The 14,140-nt window shown below is 38.2% G+C and overlaps 1 pseudogene; it reads left to right on the forward strand.

The window, feature by feature from the left end:
- The first annotated feature begins 481 nt into the window (after nt 1-481).
- LOC123637537 lies at nt 482-565 on the forward strand (annotated as a pseudogene).
- The last annotated feature ends 13,575 nt before the right edge of the window (nt 566-14,140 follow it).

Genomic DNA, 14,140 nt, shown 5'->3' on the forward strand with positions numbered 1-14,140 from the left:
GTCTCTGCTCATGGACTTGAATTTCTTTTCCATTCATTCTTGAACTCATTCCAGCAATTTTCACCCGCACCACTACTGCAAAGTTGGTTTTCTCAAAGTTCCCACTGATTTTCACTTTAATAAATCTCGATATAATTTCTTAGACCTCATTTTACAGAACCTATCAGCAATCTTTTCCCCAGTGAAAAGCTCTCTCCTCCGTAATCATTTTTTCCCTTGACTTTCAGGATATCACTCCTGGTTTTTCCTCCTTCCTCTCTAGTTCATCCATCTTAGTCTGTTTTGTGTGCTTGCCCTCACACCCCACCTTCCGCACATTGAAGTGTCACAGGGCTCAGTCCTCAATCTTCTTTCTCATGACTTTTATTACCTTGTGTGTGCTAATGGTTTCCTTAATTCCAGACCTATATCCCAAACTGCCTACTTGACCCCTCTCTTTGGGTAGCTGTTAGGTATCACAAAATTACCAGGTTGAAAATTGAGCTTTGTGCAGTGGCAGTATCATAGCCAAGGAGGTTTACCTGAGGCGCGATTATTGCTAATTGAAAACTTTTCCCAAATTTGAGCTACTGATGTTCTTCCTTATACCTCCCCCTCATGGAGTCTTTCCTACTTGAGTTAATGGCAACGCTTCCAGTTACTCTGACAAAGACCTTGGGGTAATCCTTGACACCCCCCCCCTCTCTCTCATCTTTGACATCTAATATCTAATCTCTCAGCACACCTTGTCAGGCCTTCCTTCAAAATATGTGCAAAAGCCATTCACCACTTGCCTGTCTAAGCCACCACCATCTGCTGTCTAGATGAGTGTAACACACTGCTAAATGGCCTTTTTTTCCTAATCCTCTTTCCATCAATGCTTAACCCATTGCTCCTATTAAAACAAGTCAGATGATGTCATTCCTCTGCTCAGAATGTCCCCATTGCCTCCCTTTTCAGCCAGAGTATATGTCACCATTCCTCCTAATACCTAAAATGCTGTGCATGATCTGACCTTTAGTACCTCTGACTTAATTTTTCATTTTTCTATCCCTTGAGCTCTGCTACTGCCTCACTGAACTTCTTGCTGTTCTTAAATTGTCCAGGCACACCTCTGTACTTGGCGGTTCTCTCTATTTTAAATGGTTTCTCTCAGATAGCTTCCTGGCCACTTTTTGTCTATTCCTTCAGTTCTTTCCTTAACAACCATTTTCTCAGCAAGGCCTTTTCTAGACATGCTAACACTTCCACCATCCCTCTTCTCCCACACATAAGCATTTCATTAACCTGCTTTACCTTTTCTCCTCTAATATGCGATGTAGTTTGCCCGTCTATTCTGTTTGTTGTCATTGTGTGTTTCCTTCACTCTCATGATAGGACATTTGTGTGTTCACTGCCATATGCCCTGTGCCTAGAAAACAGCCTAGCATGTAACGTAGTAAGGAGCTACTCCATAGAATTGTATTAACAGTGTATGGAGTTTACCCTGTGGGTATTGTTTTAATCGTCAGACTAATTCTCATTTAAAATCACAAGAATGGAAAGACATGCACCACATGTACTTGCCATCAAATTGGTACTGACTGTTCAACACTAAGGTGCTCACATGGTAGTAATACTCATTGGGTCCTGGTCATGTGGAGGGTTGGGGGGATGAACCCACAACTGATGGAAGCAGAGCGGACTGTATGGGGGAAGGGCAGGCTTGTAGCCCTGGCTTGGGTGAGACAAATGCATTACATGTAACAAAAACGTTTGTACCTCCATGCTATCCTGAATTAAAAAAAAATAAAGCTAGAAATATTTTAGGGATCATTTAGTAGAGTAGGATTTTCATTTTTGTGAGCATCACTAGATTCCGCTGTAAGATTTATAAAAGCCAAAATCCCTTCATTAAAAATATGAACATAAGCACATATACAAATATTTTGCATAAATGCTATTTTATTTCATTATGAACTTATTTTTTCAAGTAAATAGAATATTAAAAAATTGTGAATAAAAAAGTGTGACATGGGTTCATTGTGACAATTTTACTTGGCAATTATGCATTTTTTGGATTCTTTTGGATATTTCTAATAAGCTATATTCTGTCTATTAATTTGTTTCCATTTAGGAAGAAAAGCCCAATAATGTGTTTACTCAGTATTATTTCTTTTACTGTAATTATGATCATTTTAAATATAGTAAGACAGATCAAAGGAATTGCAAACTGCGTTTGTGTTTTATTTTTTATTTTATTATTGTTTTTTTGAGACAGAGTCTCGCTCTGTTGCCTGGGCTAGAGTGAGTGCTGTGGCATCAGCTTAGCTCACAGCAACCTCAGACTCCTGGGCTTAAGCAATCCTTCTGTCTCAGCCTCCCAAGTAGCTGGGACTACAGGCATGCACCACCATGCCCGGCTAATTTTTTCTATATATATTTTTAGTTGGCCAGATAATTTCTTTCTATTTTTAGTAGAGATGGGGTCTCGCTCTTGCTGAGGCTGGTCTCGAGCTCCTGACCTCGAGCAGTCCACCCACCTCGGCCTCCCAGAGTGCTAGGATTACAGTCGTGAGCCACTGTGCCCTGCCTCCATTTGTGTTTTATTAAGAAAAGTGAAATAGAAGAGAGGTAAATTTAATGTACTTAAAAAAATTCTTTCCAAAGGATGATGAGCCTTCAATATCTGAAAGAAGAAGATAAAGCTGGAATTTAATGCTTTCTCTAGTAAGAGAGTTATGCTGGTCAGGCACAGTTTCTTCTGACAGAGCAGCTGCTGATCTTATATGGGGTTTTTGGGAGAAGTGGCATTTGAGGACTGGCAGCCTCTCAGAGGAATACATAGGCTGACATGATCTGTACTGGCACGGTTATTTGAGTGACGCAGTGGTTGAGTGCTGGGCACTCCCAGGCATGTTTATTGGAATGAGTTTGTGTCTGACGGGCTGTCTTTCAGAAGCAAGTGGCTGACATTGATTGGTGAACGAGGCCAGTGGTCACTGATGGATTGACTAGATTTAAAACTACTTGGGGGTGCCTACTTGTTACCATGGCTACAGATCACTCATTTTCTAAGTATGAGGACCAGATATTTTCTGTTTAAAAGTTGCCTTCTATGAACTATTTTCAAAATGAAAACTATTTGTTATTCTGGAATTGTACACTTATTTTTGCAGTTTGAGTCGAGGGCAATTGTTTAGTAATTGCTCTCAGGAAGATATTTTCCCCTACCACTTTGTTTTTGCCTGCTTAGTCTTAACCAGAGAAGTTATCTACATGGTTTGTTCTATGCCTGTTTTATCTTTGTTTTTGATATTTTTAGAGGCTCATGCTCAACTCCTAACATAATCTCTTGTGGGAAATTTCAGTTTCTTTGTATATGTATATAGGTATATGATAGTGATTTTCTTACACATGTGTTTATTGCACAAAAAAGGTAAATACACTTTTCTGTTGGTGAATCCAACTATTTACATTACAATTAGCTAGGCTAAAAGTATACAAAAATCAATAAATTATTTTATTTTCAAACAAAATTATAGTTCATTACAATATTACCATTTTCAAACACTATAGAATGAAGTATAAGTATTCTAAAAGTAAAGATTTCCCCAAAGATATTTCCCGATTCCTTACATTCATGTTATATGTACTTCATGCTATTTTATAGCTTTTGAAATGAAACATTATCATATTTAAACAGAAAACCAAAAATATAGCACAAATCTAATTATGGCCCCTGTGCCTAAGAATCATTGCTTGTAGGCAGTGAGCTCCAGACTTTCAGGGTAGCATTCAAGGTTAGCATATCATTCACCTCTCATCATTTTCTTCTATGTCTTTTATACTTTTCCTTTCAAGTTCCTAAGAAATACATAGACACCCTGTCCCTAATCTCTGTGCTCACATTCTTTCTTAAGCAGGTTGGCTTTCTCCTACTTTTTGCCTGGTAAGCTCCTTTTACATTTTGTCTGTTTCGTGAAGCCTTCGTTGTGCTCAGATAGAACTTTGCTGAAAGATCCACTCTTATGTATCCCATTGTATCATAATTGCAATTTATTTGTTTTTTGAAGCAGGGAATATACATTTCCTTGCATGTTGTTGGTATTTCATAACTGTTTTTTGAATTAATAAATGAATTGAAATGGAGAAGACTCTTAATTTTCTAAAAATTGTCTCTATATTGTCAATATAACTATTAGAAAACATTATCTCTTTTATGTGTTTTTTTAAAGTATTGGTCCTGCATTGCAGTATAAGGGAAGTAAAGAAAAATGAAAATGAAAAATGGACCTCAAACGAATCTGTGATGAGCAATGTATGAGAAAGCCAGTTTAGTAACTGGTGGTGTGAATGACAGAACTTGAAGTGAAATAGAATGAAGGAAGATAAAAATCTATAAGTCCTTTATGTCCTTGTGAAAGAATGTCAGCAGTGATTACTTTCACTGGAAATAGAATAGTGTAGTCTGCCAAAGCTAGAGAATACTCAACTGTATCAATGCTGTGGAATGATTAATTAAGATGAAGACAAGTGAACTTGGAAAAGGAGCAGTTTCATAAATGTTCGCCATGGAACCCTGACTGTAGTGGAGAGCATAGACAACTCTCGAGTGAAATGTTCCTGGGAAAGGCAGTGGAGAAACGGGAGGTAACTGAAGAAGAATGTGGGATTCAAGGGAGTTTTCTTTCTTTATTTTAAACTGGAAGCTTTTAGAGAGTATATCTGTATGCTGTTGGAAATGATCCAGTAGAGAAGGACATGTATGTGAAATTTAATTTTGTTTACATGTCTAAGCACTACAAAGCTTGATACATTATGTTTTGACCATTTGTAGTAAATGAATTGTCCTTAGAAGTTCTATTCATGTATGATTTTATAGTAGGATGTTATTTCTTCAGAATTGGTTCAAAAATGAAATAGTCTAATATAATTAAAGATGCCAATGATGACCTAAAAGTTAAACTATAATACATAGATTTTAAAAAGTGTAGTTATAAACCTACAAACACTTAAGCCATACTTGTTATAGTTTAAACATTCATTTTTAACTGTATATATTACAGTACCTTTGCCAGTAGCATAACGAATACCTATGATTTGGTAAGGTGCTCTAAATTATCAGGTATATGTGTCAACTTTATAATTATTTAGATTCTGGGGGGAAGGGGAGGTTTTTCTTCAAGTGCAAAAAAAAACCAAACTCTTACTATCTACTACAGGTTATTAGTTCTGGATTATAAAGTTCTAAAGTATAAAAAACAGTTTCCTTGTACCAACAGTGTCATTGATATGTATTATGTGCTGAATAAGTATTTGTTGAATGCATGAATGAACAGTTGAATAGATGAATGAATGCCTGTTGATGACTTTCTGTAGAAAAAATAAATTTTTAGTTTATTAAAAGTAGGTTTCCAAATTTGCCTGGGTATAAAACCTTTTGAGAAAACATTTACAAGATTCAGAAATCATTATATATGATTTTAGCCAGAAACGGAATGATAATATGGTTTTCTCTGCTATCCTCTAACCTTTTAAAAAATATTTATTTATTTAATTAATTTCAGGATATTATGGGGGTACAAACATTTTGCTTACAAGTGTTACTTTCACAGCATATGGTGAAACCCATGCTTTGGAGCCAGAAACCTTGAGTTTGAATGCTGGGTCTGCTATGGACAAGATTTTTTTATGTGTGTGTGGAGACAGAGTCTCACTCTGTTGCCTGGGCTGGAGTGCCATGGTGTCATGCTAGCTCACAAAAACCTCAAACTCTTGGGCTCAAGCTATCCTCCTGCCTCAGTCTCCCAAGTAGCTGGGACTACAGGCACGTGCCACCATGCCTGGCTAATTTTCTCTCTATATATTTTTAGTTGTCCAGATAATTTCTATTTTTTAGTAGAGATGGGGTCTCACTCCTGCTCAGGCTGGTCTTGAACTCCTGACCTCGAGCGATCCACCTGCCTCCACCTCGCAGAGTGCTAGGATTGCAGGCGTGGAGCCACTGCACTCGGCCTATGGACAAGCTGTGTGAGCTTGAGCAAGTTCTGTGGCCTTTCTGTGCCTAGCTTCTTCCTTTATGAAATACCTAATGTGTTATCTACCTCACAGGATTATGGTGAGGACAAAAATGAGTTTCCAGCGTGCACAGTGCTTAAAATAATGCAAAGTATCTGTATAGTAAGTCCTGAATAAGCTAGCTAATAACATGGTCAAAAAGGGATTTCCCTCATATAAGGACATAAGTATTATTTCCCAAATAGGTTTGAGTGTCAGTCAAAGCTTGTTTTTAGTGAAAAGGAGAATAACAACAATAAATATACCCTGGTATGTTTCTTTCTATTAAATAATGCAGATAACATGTTTTTCCTTTTGCTTTGAATGTCAGAAAGCTTGATCTAAATTTAATTCTTTGTTATGATATTATTAATATATTTTCTTTACCTTTTAAAATTACTTTCTATCATTTAAACTTCCTTGTAAAAATTATTATATTTTATATTACACTTAATCTTTTCAATAGGAGAAATAAATTTACATATGAATTTTATTACATAAAAATTAGACATTTTATGTATAAAAAATTTTAGCTATTCTTTATATTTTACATATTTATTATTTGTCTGAAAGAAATTGCTTTATTTTTCCAGGCCTGCAAAGCAAACATCTAAGGAGAAGAACAAGGTATTTAAAAATAAATTATCAAAAGTATTATGGTTAGAATATAGACTATACAACATAAAATAAGAAAATAGAGAATATTTTATTGTAAAGACATTTACTTTGAAAAAGCGATTAAGATGCAGTATCCATTGATAAAGGTATCCTTTGAACAAAAATCAGTTCGTTTTAGAAGAACCTGTGATTTTACTTACATAAAAGTTGGAAAACCAGCACTTTTGTACATTTTGTTTATGCTATGAGTATTTTGGAGACGTATTGAAGTAGTGTTATTTATTTTGCAGGTCAAAGAACAAATACATTCTATGGGTGACCATAATGACTTAACTTGGTCATCTGAAATGGCCCCAGAGGATTATGACTTGCCTTCCTCTTATTATCAGCATTTTATGTTGCCTGTTGAACAGCTTGGAATGGACTGTAAAGGTAGAACCATTGTATCAATCTAAGGCCTTCTTCCGTATCCTTTAGTAATGTATATACCCATTGCTTAGCACTGCACCATATAGCACTGATGTATTTTAGTCACGTTCATCCCAGAAATATACTTTATGTTAATGTAGAGTTAGAACTAAGGTATATTGTACACCCTGAGCCGAAGAGTTATTATAATTCTAGTGTGCTTTTCTCAGTATGAATGGCCCTCATAGTCTTTTTGTTGACTCTCTTTTCCACTGAACCTATACTCAAGGGCAGGTTTCCATTAACTTCCCCCTGGAATACTGGAATAAACTTTAAACTGTTTCCCCTTCTACCCTAGCTGCCCCAACTGTGGTCTACTCTTCAACCATAATTATATATTTTGAAAAATAATATCTGATCATGGTCCTCTCTTGCTTAAAACACAGCTATCATTTCTCATTGCTATAACGTTAAAAATCTCAATTCCCCAACATTATCCTCCGTTATTTTCTACCCTTCTTTCTGTCTGTGTCCCAGCCACTGTCTTAGATGCTTGTCGCTATAATCAATAGCTTTCATGAGGTATAATTAATATACGATAAACACATATATAAAATATACAATTTGACAATTTTTGACATATATGGAGACAAGTGAAACCATCACCGCTGTCAAGGTAGTTAACATTCATCACACGCAAACGTCTTCTCATACCACTTTATATTCTTTCATTAAGACACTACTCAATTGTTTCCCAAAGTTTTTCCACAATTTTCCATTCCCATCAGCAGTATCTGACAGTTCCAGTTGCTCGGTATTGTCGCAAACATCATGCATTGCCATTTTTTAAAATTTTTAATTTCTAGGCATTCTGATGCGTGTGTACTGTGCATATCATAATGGTTTCAATATGCATTATCCTAATAACTAATAATGTTGAGCATCTTCTCATGTGCTTATTGGCCATCTGTATAACTTCTTTGTGAACTTTTTTTTCACTTCTATTGCCACTTAAAAAATTAGTTTTTGGATATTTTTACTTTATTAACAATGTCTTTTTTTTTTTGCAAGAACTTTGTCCCAGTTTGTGGCTTGACTTATCATTCTGTTAATAGTATCTTTTAAACAGAAAAAGTTTATAGTTTTGATAAAGTCCAATTTATCTGTTTGTTCAATTATAGATTTTCTTTTTTATGTCATGTCTAAAACGTCTTTGCCCAGCAAAAGATCACAAAGACTTTCTCCTGTGCTTCATTCTAGAAGTATTATGCTTTTAGGACTTATATTAATATTTGGATCTATGTTCCATTTTGAGTTCATATTTGGTATCTTTCCATTTATGTAAGTTGTATTTAATTATGTCAGTGATATTTTATAGTTTTTAGTATACAGGTTTTCCTTATTTTACCAGTTTTATCTGTATTTCATTGTTTGATAAAGTTGTAAATATTTTTAAAATTTTAATTTGCTTATTTATTTCTAGTATGATTTTTTTTGCAGCCTGGCTCAGGGTAATGGCCACTCTTCCTGGCTCTGTGTGAACACCAGGCATGGTTTCCTCTATTTCTTTTAACTGTTTTTCCCCCCTTGGTCTTAGGTAGTTTCCTAGCACACATGCACTGTTCATTACTCTGCTAAATACCCCACGGGGGATCTCTGCAGATCTCCCAGTTTCTTTCCCTGTGCTGCTCTCTCCTCTCCAGTGTTTTGTCCCGTGATCTCTGTCTGCCTTGGTTTTACCAGACTGTCAGTTTCATCAACTCAACTCAGGGAGTGTGGGAGACTGTACCTGAGGTTTTTCCTTCCTTACTCATGGCCTGGACCGTGGATCAAGGCAGAGAGCTGGGGCATTCATAAGGCTTACTTCACTTGTTTCCTTTCTTTCAAGGATCCTGGTCTCCATTGCCTGAAGGTCCACTGTCTTGAAAATCCTTGTTTAATGTACCTTACCTGTTTGGTTTTGGTTCTTTCAGGTAATAAGGACAGCCAGCACTTGTTACTTTAAGTTGGCTGGAACAAGATTGCAGCGGAGCTTCACCACAGTCCATAGAATGTTTTCCTTCTCTCATTTAGATCGCTTCTTTTCCATCCTTCCTTTCTCAGGGTAGCCACTTCTTGATCAGAGAAAGCTTCCCTGGGCCCAGTGTAGATCAGTTTTTCTTATGTGATCATAGAACTCAGTTTTCTTACAGTATCTGTCTGAGTTTATAATTGTCACTTACTTTGTCTTTGTTCTTCACCACACTGGAAACATTTAAATAAGAACAGATGTCTGTTTTATCTGCAGAGCTGAGCATAATGTCTTCCACTTTGTAGGCACTCAATATATGTTTGTTCAGTGTATGAATGGGTGAATGTTAAGCATACAGTGCTTCATATGCAAAAAGTACTCATATCGTTTATGTCTATCTTGTTTTCTCCCTAATACAGATACAGATTCTGCTAGCGTCTTGAGAATGCAAGATGTGGTTCTTTCAAGTGCTAGAGAAATAGAACTTGAGAATGTTCTGTGTGAAAGACTTACAGGAAAAAGTAAAAAGATGGCAAACATGGTTAGAGTACCACAAGAGGAAAATGAAAACATGTTGCTTGGTCAGCAACTGGAAGGTGCTGAAAACAAAGCTAACAATAAGGACAAGGCAGTCATTAATGTGCAAGACCAATTGTATGACAAAGTGAAAAATCTTCAAGCTCAGAGTGGAAACCAAAGTCTTCCAGTAGAAGAAAGATTAAATGTCTTAATCAATGAATTCAATCAAGTAAAAGAAAGACTGTATCAACATTCAAAATGGGAAGCAGAAGTAAGTATCAAGAAAGATACATACTTTTCAAACTTCTAGAAAGAAAATTTAAAGCAATATATTTGGTTATGTCCACCTTGAATCTAGTTGAATATAAAAATATCTAGGTGATAAATGTATTTGCAATACCAGCCTGGAAATGCACCTTGTTTCCAGCGAATAAAAGTTAGAGCTGAGACGTGCTTTACTTTGAATAAAGACATTGTGTCACCTATGAGATTTTTATGGGTTAATTTACAATTTTTCAGTAGATATAAACTAATATTAATAATGAAGACTTATAGTGCTGAAAATACCATTTTAATATCTTTATGTTGCTACATTTTAAGACCATGAAGAAGGAGATAAATGGAAATGTTCCTATCTGAAATGAGGATTTTGAAGTTAAGATTCCATTATGTGGGCTATTTTGACAGTTGAGTCCAGATTTTACAGATGAACTGCTCCCCCTTGTCTCTGCACCTTCCCCTTCCTGGGAAAGCATTGTGTACTTTTTGTCTGCATAGATTTGCCTGTTCTGAACATTTCATTAAAATAGTCATACAATATATTACTTTAGTATGGGCTTCCTTCACTTCGGATAATGTTTCAGGGATCATCTGTGCTGTAGCATGTGTCAACACTTCATTTCTCTTTATTGTTGATTAATATTCTACTGTATGGCTATACCACTTACCCATTCATTAGCTGGTGGACCTTTAGGTTGCTTCCACTCTTTGGCTATTATGAGTAATGTGAAAATGAATGAATATTAATTTCCAAGTTACTGTGTGGACGCATGTTGTTACTTGCCTGCCATTGGAGTTTATCCTCACAGTTAATTGGGCTGATTGCAACATCTCTCCACCATACTCACGCTGTCCTTTTGGCTTTTCAGTTTCTGTTCATCTGGCTTCATTTATTCAGACTTGGCACACAATTTTCCTCTTCTTCGTGAAGCTTTCTCCCTGAACTTACACTTCAGCACTGGTCTAGCCTATGCAGAACAACATAGCCCTAAATATTCCTTTGGTCTTATTTCCTCTCACACTCTTCTGGCTGCTCCCTAAATTACACTTGGGCTTGGGGAGGTTCAAGGTGCTCTCCCATGGCCTGGATTATGTGATTCCCCACTGGTAACGTGGACCACAGGAAGAAACTCGGTCACCTTCTCCTGCATCCTGGATTCACTCCCAGTTTTCAGCTGGCCCCGGGCCTATGGGCTGCTTATGTTCCCTGTGCTTCCCAGAATGTTTAATTTCCTTTCACTTTTCTGTTGAACTCCTGTGTTCCCTCTTGCATAACATATTCAAAGTGTGATTGTCTACACACGATTTTGGTTCTTCTATGAGGATAAGTGGTGTTAGAAATGCTTCTAGTCAGCCACCTGCAAAAACGTAACAGTGCTTACTGTCTTATTACTGAGTAATGCTTCGTTGCATGGATATTCCAAACATTTTATTGATCTTTTCATCAGTTGATGGACCTTTGCATTATTTCCACTTTTTGGCTATTATTAATAATGCTGCCGTGAACTTTCATATACAGTTTTTATGTACGCATATCTTTCCATTTCACTTAGGTATGTACTTAGGGGTCAAATTGCTGGGTCATCTGAAAACTCTATTTGTAACCTTTTGTGGAGCTGCCAATATATTTTCCAAAGTGGCTGTGCCATTTTACATTCCCGTAAACATTGTACGAGGGCTCTAACTTCCCTACATCCTTGCCAATACTAATTTTCCATCAGTTTCATTGAAAAAAGATTCCATCCCAGTGATGTGAAATAATACCTCATTGTGGTTTTGATTAGTATTTCCCTAATGAGGAATGATGCTGAGCATTTTTTGATGTGCTTATTAGCCAGCCATGTATCTTCTCTGGGGAAATGTCTATTCACATCCTTTGCCTACTTTTAAACTGGGTTTTCTTTTTTATTTATGAATTGTAAGAGATCTTTATATATCCTGTATCCTCCCTCTCAGTGGTTTGCCTTTCCACTTTCTTAATGATGGTATGTTTTCAAGCACAGAAGTTTTCAATTTTGATGAAGCTGAGTTAATCTGTTTTTTCTTTTGGTGTTATAGCTAAGAAGTCACTGTGAAATGTAGTCACACCGAATTATGCTTCTGTTTACTTCTAAAGGTTTTGTAGTTTTAGCTCTTACCTTTAGCTGTTATATTTGGAGATAAATTTTAGATTTGGTCTTTGGAGGGAGTCCAACTTTATTCTAAGGCATGTGGATATGCAGTTTTCCCAGCATCAGTTGTTGAAGAGTGTACTTTTCCCATTTAATTGGTTTGTAACCCTTTTTGACGATCAATTGATTGTAAATGTGAGGGTTTATTTTTGGGTTAATAATTCAAATCATTGATCTATGTCTATCCTTATGCCAACACCAAATCAAATTTTACAAGAGCTCTTTTCTTAATCATGTTGCATATTTCCAGTTGTCTTACAGTAAGAAGTCAATGTAGTGGAAAGTCTTTAACTTCATTTTTTGCTTTTTAAAGGAGCATGTGGCCAGCTTATACCTTGCTGACTCCGTGACATGATGGCAAGTCAGGCTTACAAGGGCAGAGTCTGTTCTTTTTTTTGACTTTTCATTCAAACTTTAGTCTGTGGCCTAGAGACTCCCTCTTGACTCCCATTTCCATAAAATCTGGATCACAGGCTCCACTGACTGAGTCTGCTATTCACTGCATTATGTTTTATTAAGTCATTATAATTTATAGAATCATTTATACTTTTTTGCTGTCTATGAAAGAGAAGGTTAGATCTGAGCTTCAGCTTTCCTCATGGCAAACTGAGATAATCCATCATCTTTCAGTTCACAGTAGATGTTCCTCTGACCTGGTACCTGGTTCTTCTCTATAGCACTAAGAACTGATTTTTAGGACACACACCGCAGTGGCATAGGTATGTGTTAGTGGTGGCAGGGCGCTGATCTTTGGGCCTCCTTGTGGTGTACAGCAAACCAGTGATGGCAGTAGTGGGCTCCTGGGTGGCAATTGTATCACCAATTTTACGATAGCAGTGCTTGGCCTGTCCCTGGGCCCCTGGGTGGTACATTTGTGGGGACACTTATGGCAGTGTGGTGGGCAGCTGTCAGCAGTGTCCAGCTTGACAGAGTTGTCCCTAGGCTCCTGAATTGTGTGCTGGACAGTAGGATTGTCCTCGGGCTCCTGGACAGTGTCTGTGGGCACTGAAAGCAGCATGTAGGGTGGCCAATCCTCAGGCCCCGAGGCTGTGGGTGCCACAGCAGTGGTGACACATGGCATAGGCCCACCCTCAGGCCCAGAATGTGTGCTAGCCTAGGAGGGATGAACTGATCCTCAGGGCCCTGGAAGGTGTTTGTGGGTGCAGCTGGAGGAGCAGCAAAGGCAGTTTAGTTGCCCTTGTGTTCAGGCTTTCATATGGTACATGCAGGTGCTGGCCACAGCAGGTTAGGTAGGCTGGTTCTCAGGCTCCTTGATGGTATATATGAACTAGCCAGTCCTGGGGTCCCCTGAAAGTGTGCACAAGTGCACCATGGCCCTGCCTCTGGAGGAGGCAGAGTCGCTTTCATAGTCAGTGGCCTCAGTAAAGTGCCCCTCTAGCTCTGGTGCACATGCACCCTTTGTCCTTGGGCAGCTTCCCTCCTGGGCCAGACCCCCTAATTCTCAGGGTTTTAGGGTGGTGTGTGATGTAAAGTTTGGAGCCCATCTGCACTGCTGGGTTCAGCAGGTACACGATGTTGTAACCCTCTACGAGAACATAGTGGGATGTCAGTGGGGTGCCAGGGAGGACATGTGGCAGCTGTTGAGCCCCAGGGCAGGATGTAGCCCAGTGAGGATTTGGCTCTTAACATGGCATTGTACTGCACCCTCTCAGAGGGTACGTGGGACTCGGCGTGAATTGCCTCTCAGGAGCTCCCTATGCTCAGTTCAGGGACTGTGAGGGCTGAGGGGTCCCCTGTGGCTTGGATTGCAGGTGTCCTCGGGGGAATGTGGATCACTGGGGTTCATTCCCTTCCCTTTTCCCCACAATAGGAAGTCTGGCCTGGCTCTGAGCTGATCCCAGCTGGAGTGGCTTCTTCCCTTTCTTTTGCTTCCATGGTTCCATGGGTTCCTATTACTTCCCTGCTGAATTCCAGAGCTCTCTCTTAGAGGCTTTGTTCAAGGTGTGGTCATCTAATTGTTTTGGTTCTTCTCTGTGGAGGATACAAGTTCTGGTTGCCTCCCTCAGCTCTGTCGATGATGTCTCTGTCTATGGCATGAATATGAAAGAATGAATGGAAAAATGTTTTAAAACCAGCACAAGCTACCCTCTGGTTA

The sequence above is a fragment of the Lemur catta genome, chromosome 4 (genome assembly GCF_020740605.2).
Source record: "Lemur catta isolate mLemCat1 chromosome 4, mLemCat1.pri, whole genome shotgun sequence".
Taxonomy (NCBI): domain Eukaryota; kingdom Metazoa; phylum Chordata; class Mammalia; order Primates; family Lemuridae; genus Lemur; species Lemur catta.